Consider the following 6111-nt stretch of genomic DNA (forward strand, 5'->3'; position numbering starts at 1 on the left):
TTTGTGGCTGGCGATGATTGATCCAGCATTTGACCAATCACAAAAACGGGATAGGGACACTTCAATTTGCCAATCCAAAGGAAAGACGACACTTCAATTCGTGGCCATTCCAAAATAACGAAAACGAGACATCAACGAATCCGTAGGCGCTTCTGGTCTGTTCCCGCGGATCGAGATGGAGCATCCGAAGTCACAAACCCATCTCGAAATGACCCAATTTTGTCAAAATTGTTGATTAAGACTTCTGTTCCTGTTCCGCGACTAACCTTAAATTTTCTTTTGAAGATGAATTAGCTTGCGGCTCGACTTCAGAATGACATCATCGACCAGAGGGATCCATCGTCAGGTAGTCTCTCACGAGCTCGGGCGGAGATTAGACTTAGAAACGTTAGAACGACGAATTTTTTGTTTTCTCTTTTCTTTTTTTTCTTTTCCTTCTTTCCTTCTTTTCCTTTTTTTGTTACCCACCGTTGTTGCGATCCGATCTGTAAAAAATCGAGCTACTGAATTACTAAGTCTTCAGGACGGGCTTAGGGCTTACCCCGGGCCCTCTTAGGTCCATACCAAATCACGGCGGGATAAATAGAATTCGATCTTAGTGTGATCGAATGGCAAAAAAAGTTGCCATCGGTCTTTAGGAAAAGTGGGTTGGAAACCTTATCGAACGGTCGAGAGATGCCGTTGCAACCAGAAATTGAGGGTTCGGAGACTTGGTTATGCTAGCGTTTCCACCAACGCCCTTTTGAAGTTGGAATTGGGTATTTTTCTAAAGTGCTCGTGCATGTGTGAATCTATTCTATCAATCACGATCAAGGAATATAATGTCCGCAATCAATGAGTCAATGACGTATGTATAAAATCCATCAAATCAAAGCATGGGATCCCTAATAAATCCCTAGGAGCTCAAAGAATGATGTGATTAAAGTTGGGAACAATTGGAAGACAATTTGCCCAAAATGGCAAAATTGTCATTTTCAGAGGTTTAAAGTCCAAAACTAGGAAAATAAGGTCAATCTACCCATTTTCCACTTTTTACGATTTTTTGGAAATTTTCCAATTTTTTTTATTATTTTTTTACTAGTTTCTAATTTGTTCTTTTTTGCTTTTCTTTTATCCAGGGAAAAGTGAACCGGACCGGGCTTCCAGTGCTACGAGCCAAGAAACAAGCCTAAAGCCCAAATAGATCTAAACAGAAGAAGGCCCACTTCTAAAAAACCACAGTTAAGTCCAAAGCCAACTTCTCCACTAAGCCCAATTCGCATGAACTAAAGTCCACAAAACAGCTAAACCTAATGGGGCCCATTTTTCCTTCTATGTTTTTTCCATTGGGCCCAAACCTAACACTTGAATTACGGCCCCAAATCTGAATCAATGTCTACTTATGCCCTGTTTGGTTCAGCATTTGGCCAAGAGACTTTGAGAAAATGCAAATATCTTTGGGCTAAAGGCCTTTTTCAAAATGCAAGTAGTGTTTGCTAAAGTGTATTTTAAAAACACATTTAAAAAGCAACTTTGATGAAAATGTTGCTTGGTGAAAAATGAACTTTGTAAAATATTTTTTTTTTTTGAAAAAAAGGCAGCGGCGGCAGCGACGGGGGCAAGCAAAGGTGAAAAAATTAAAATAATAAAAAAACTAGTTGCATTTCGCCAAAGTCCCTTAGCCCAAAGTATCTTTACTTTGGACTAAGGGACTTTGGAGAGCATTTGAGAAGTAATTGCATCTTCCCAAAGTGAGTCAAAAAATAAACCAAATGCCATTTGCATTTGGCCAAGGGACTTTAGAACCTCAATGCTCATTTGCAATGCTGAACCAAACAGAGCCTTAATCAGACCAGCCCTAGGATTCCCGTTTTTTTTTTCGAACTTTCGTCTTCTTTTGCCCTTTTTCAGATCGTCTTCTTCCCATGGGATTAACCCAAGGGCTCCTTCACAGAACCGCCTCGCCAGAGCCACCAATTCGGCGAATTTTTTCTGCGATTTCTACTATTTTGATCCGAGTCTAAGCAAGCGGCAAGCGTAACCGAAGATTAAAGAACTCACCTGCACACATCCGAACCGTTGGCCATCGTCTGTCGACGTCCGCTAGCTACGGCTTCGACGAGGTTCGGGTGGGGCTCGGTCATAGGTCCTGAGTCGGCGGCGCGGCGAGGACAGTGGCAATGCGACGATGACACGGCAATCTCCGACGCTGCTCCTCTCTCATTCTAGCAGCCGGACTAGTTCGGCGTCATGGGGGATGGCGGGAGCCAACATGAGCGTCGGGCCTGACTCAGTGTCGTGGGGATGGCATGTCGGGATGGCGGGCCTCGTTCGACGTGGCGTTGTAGCCAAGGAACCCTCGGTCTCTCGACTCTCAAAGCAGGCGTCCCCCTCTTTCCATTCTCATCTCTCTGTTTAGCCCCAAAAGAATGGCTTAATCATCTCTCTCTTGAACTCTTGTGGTATGAAGCTCCCTGTGCTCTCAACTCTCTGCTTTTTTTTTTTTTTTTTTTGCTTCAGCTGAGCTGAGCCCCCAAGAGCTCCACGAGCTCGCCTCTCTGCTTCTTCTCTCAACTTGTGGAATCCCAGGAGCTAAACTCTCTCAAACTCAGCCAACTCCCTCCCTCTCTTCCTTTTTGTCTTTTTCTCAGAACACCCAAGAGCGAGCTCTGCTTCAAGAGCTCCTCACGCTAGAGCTCTTTTGTTGGGAAAGATTGCGCCCATTAAGGGCAAAATAAATCCATACATTTATTGTGATAATTCATTGCAATTAAGGGGATTTTGTTTCCTTTTCAAAAGAGAGAGAGAGGAGATAGTATATCCTCTTTTAGAGAGTACGTCGTTTTTTGAATCGACCCAAAAAACTCTCTCTAAAACTCTCTTGGCGGGAATTCTCTCGAAGAATGATCGATCGGTGGACCCCGATCATTTTCTCATTTGCGATTGAGGCTCTTGATTTGTTGCTATTAAGGTATGTTCGTTCTATGTGATATACTTCTCCAATCGGTGATTCAATATGATTCTTCGGCATTTGATCTAGTGCAATCCGTGCGTATATGTACGTACATGTTGATCAAGATTGTTATTCCGTTATTGTCCGCACGTTACGTTTATGGGTATGTAGATCTATAATTTTTCCGCTGCGTTTATAGATCTGGATTAGCAATTAGTTGTATTACCCTTCATTGGTATCAAAGTGGTGCTGCTCTTGTTTGCTGATCACGTGTTGTTCAGTAATTGTGATTAGCGTGAAATACCTATTTTCGTACAATAAAAATCGCTTTTGAATATGGAAAGAAACGGACTCGTCAAAACGAGAATTTCGAGGGGTCGACGACCACCGGAGGAGGCCGAACGGAGCCACACATGCCGATGAAGCTCGCCGCATGTGGGCTTCACACGTCGCGTGCCGCGCACGCTCCATGTGCGACGCACGCCTCGCCCGTGTGGAGCCGATGTCTAGGTGACGTCGGCGGGTCGGGTTCTGAACCTATCAATGACCCAGTCTTTTATTATTATTATTATTATTAAAAATATATATTAAAAAAATTAAAATTAAAATTAAATTACTTTTAAAAATTTATAATTTGGTCCCCGAACTTTTTGAAAAATGTAATTTGGTCCCCGTACTTTCTGAACTATTTGAAAATTGCAATTTGATCCCCGAACGTTTTGAAAATTACAATTTGGTCCCCGAATTTTTTTAAAATTGTGATTTGGTCCTTGATTTTTTAGAAAATTACTTTTTGACCACATTATATACCAGATGTCTTGTGAATTCTCATTGGCATTCACAGTTGTATCATGGATTATGAGTAATCCCCTTTTTGTCTCCGTATTCGTTACAAAAATAATGGTAGAACTGTGGCGCACTCCCCAAGCTGTTAAAACAAGAACCCATAAATAAAAACTTAAGGGTTTGCGGCGTGAAATGGAAGCCATAACCTTGGATGGGAGGACTGAATTGATTAACCATGTCATCAACTTCAATGAGAAGTTACAAGATGTCATCTAGGCAGGTGGTTGTATAAAAGAGTTTGATAACATTGTTGCTTTTAGTGATAGTCTACCGGAAAGTTAAATGAACTTTCTTCAAGCTCTCTGGGAGTGGAAAGGTCATCCGGATTATGATGAGCTTATTGAAGCCTTTATAAGGGAGGATATTAAGATTCGGGTGTCCGGGACGTCGACCCTTTCTGCAAACACCACCCGACGCATGAGTGTGCCTTGGCGCAAGTTAAAAGGACTTGCTCAGGCCATTGTCCTTTGGCGTATTTCAAACACAAAGCTTCCAAAACATTTTTACAAGGCTTTACTGGTCTATAAGAAAAAAAATTGTACGTTGAAGCATTCTTTCTATTTATGCTGCCTGGTAATGGGACCCTTTGTCTTTCGGTTTGATGATTGTTTACTCCAACATTATTTTTTATTTTTTACTTGAACTGGTTTAATGGATATTTTCAGTAATGAATAATAAATGGCAGCTATTATTGATTATATTACTTTTGTCATAGTTATTCTTTTATCCATATATGTTCAAGTGGGAGTTCGATTAGTTTGTGTAACTATTAAATGAACTCGATTTATATAAATAATTATGTTAACGGTAATTGTAAAGTGGGCTTTTTGGACGAGGATTGGGAACGTAATGAACTTTCAAATCTTAAGGTCTTTTGTGAAACTATTCATTAACATAATTAGTTAGCATAAATCTTTATGTATAAATGTTAGGCATTAAAAAATTTGTGCAAATAGTGTCTAAAGAACTTTGTGTTCTTATATAATGACTTCAGCGATAGAGAATATCGTAGCTGAGTTGAACAAAGGAGAGAAACTTAATGGCGAAAATTATGAGATTTGACGCATGAAAATCCAATAAGTGCTAGAGGAGCCAAAAAGCACTGGAAACCCTTAACAAAGTTATGGATGAACCTGAAGAGAGTACCGGTGCACAACATCGGAGAGATAAAAATGTTTTTTTTTTATAAATGCTTTTACTGCTTGAAAAAAGAAAAACTCTCTTGCTCGCATTACTTTGCTGAGCAGCATGGAGAACGACATAATGAGACGATTCGGGCGGTTTGATAACGCCAAGGATACGTGGGATGCATTGAAGGCCATGTTTGGTCAAACTTCGGTGACCAAATTAAGATAGTTCACTATAAGGTTCAATTAATATAAGATGCCTCATGGCCAAAATATGAAGCAACATCCGAGGCGGATGTCGAATATGATAAGTAAATTGTTTGATCTTGACACATATTAATTGACAAGCAATAGGTGCAAGCGGCTATACGCTCTTTGCCTCATAGCCGGAAGAATATGAAAATCCACTTAACTCACAATAATAACATCAAAACCTTTGAGGATGTGATGCGGCATCTTAAGCCAGAAGAGGATCGCCTCCCGACGGCTAAACTACAAGCATATATTTATTATGCAGCTTCTAGCTCACATGGAGCCGTAGGCTCCAAGCGCAAGCATCCGGGTGGTTTTAAGAAGTAAAAGGGAAAAGGAGCGGAGCCTTCGGGGAAGAAACCTAAGACCAACCAATCGAAGAAAGGAAAGCGTCCTTTCAAGAAGAACATTTCAAGGGTGAAGTGTTTTAATTGTGGCAACAAATGACACTTCGCTTGCCACTGCGCTAAGCTGAAGAATATAGAAACCTTGTATACACTTGTGAGTGTTTCTTATGTTTCTAATTCAGTATTTTTAACTGAATCTCATCCTTTTGTGGATTGTAAACTCGGGCACGACAGATCATGTAGCGAAAGACCGAGGAGCCTTCGCGAAATTTCGAAGAGTTTTGCATAGAGCAAAATGGATATATGTGGGAAATAACTCCATAGCAGAGGTGAAAGGCATTGGCACCTGCCAATTGAGCATGTGAGGTGATCGTACCTTGTTCCTACATGACATATTATATGATCTAGAAATTTGTCTTAATTTAGTATCGGTGTTGGTGTTGGTCAAGCATGGTTTTAGTCTGAATTTCCATAATTATTGTGTTGTTTTGTTTTTGGGAACAAGTCAGTATGGTTCTGGTTATTTTCTGGATGGTTTTATCGTTCGGATGTTAATAACAAGTATAATCAATATAAGTTGTTCCATATTTACATCTTCCAATTCTAA

This window comes from Rhodamnia argentea, chromosome 2 (genome assembly GCF_020921035.1).
Source record: "Rhodamnia argentea isolate NSW1041297 chromosome 2, ASM2092103v1, whole genome shotgun sequence".
NCBI lineage: Eukaryota > Viridiplantae > Streptophyta > Magnoliopsida > Myrtales > Myrtaceae > Rhodamnia > Rhodamnia argentea.